Raw genomic sequence first — 773 nt, 5'->3', positions numbered from 1 at the left:
GCGAAGAAAGAGGACCTCCATCTAGTGACGATGGCTTCGGTGACTGGCATGGTAGGTTTGCAGACGGCTAAGAAATTGAGACACAGTCGGTATTGGCTTAAATAGTGGTTGCAAGACATTATTGATAGTAGCAGGTTTAAGATTGTAGTAGAGGTGGTTTTGATAGATGCCGATGTACATTTGAAAAAGGAAAGAGATCTGGTGTAGGCTGAGACTGTCAGCGAGTGATCTGACAATGTACTCATGTGGACGTTGGTGGCGACGGCAGATTCAACGGTGAAAAAGGAAAAACTACATTTTTTCTTTGGCACGATGATGTTGGATCTTGACTCTATGCTGATATGATTGTAATCACTTTTACTCTTTTAGTATCAGGTGGTGTTTATTCTGTGTGATATTCCTTAGATAGCAAAGGATCATTCTTGAGGATCAACTTCGTTCCTTACTGGGTGACGGCCGTCTTTATAACCTGGCTGCCTTTAGGCTATTTAATCTAGGTGTGGGTTCCCTTTTCTTAGTGACCAAAAGTCTTTCTAATATGTAATGATATACTTACTTATAATGCATGGAAGTTGAAATCATAAATGTATCGTGACTGTAAGAGAGTTTTGAAAATTATCAATTGCTATACAGATAAACAATTAGATGCTGTTGGAATGAAATCACCATTAATCTTTCTTGTCCTGTTCATCCTCGTTGTCCTCCTGCTTTTTCACATTTACTTACTAAAAATTCTATTAAGATTTCTTAACCAAGTTGGCCTTCCAACTTAC

The sequence above is a fragment of the Oratosquilla oratoria genome, chromosome 10, assembly GCF_046742065.1.
Source record: "Oratosquilla oratoria isolate Oo_2021 chromosome 10, ASM4674206v1, whole genome shotgun sequence".
NCBI classification, from domain to species: Eukaryota; Metazoa; Arthropoda; class Malacostraca; order Stomatopoda; family Squillidae; genus Oratosquilla; species Oratosquilla oratoria.
Note: the sequence above shows the minus strand (reverse complement) of the source record.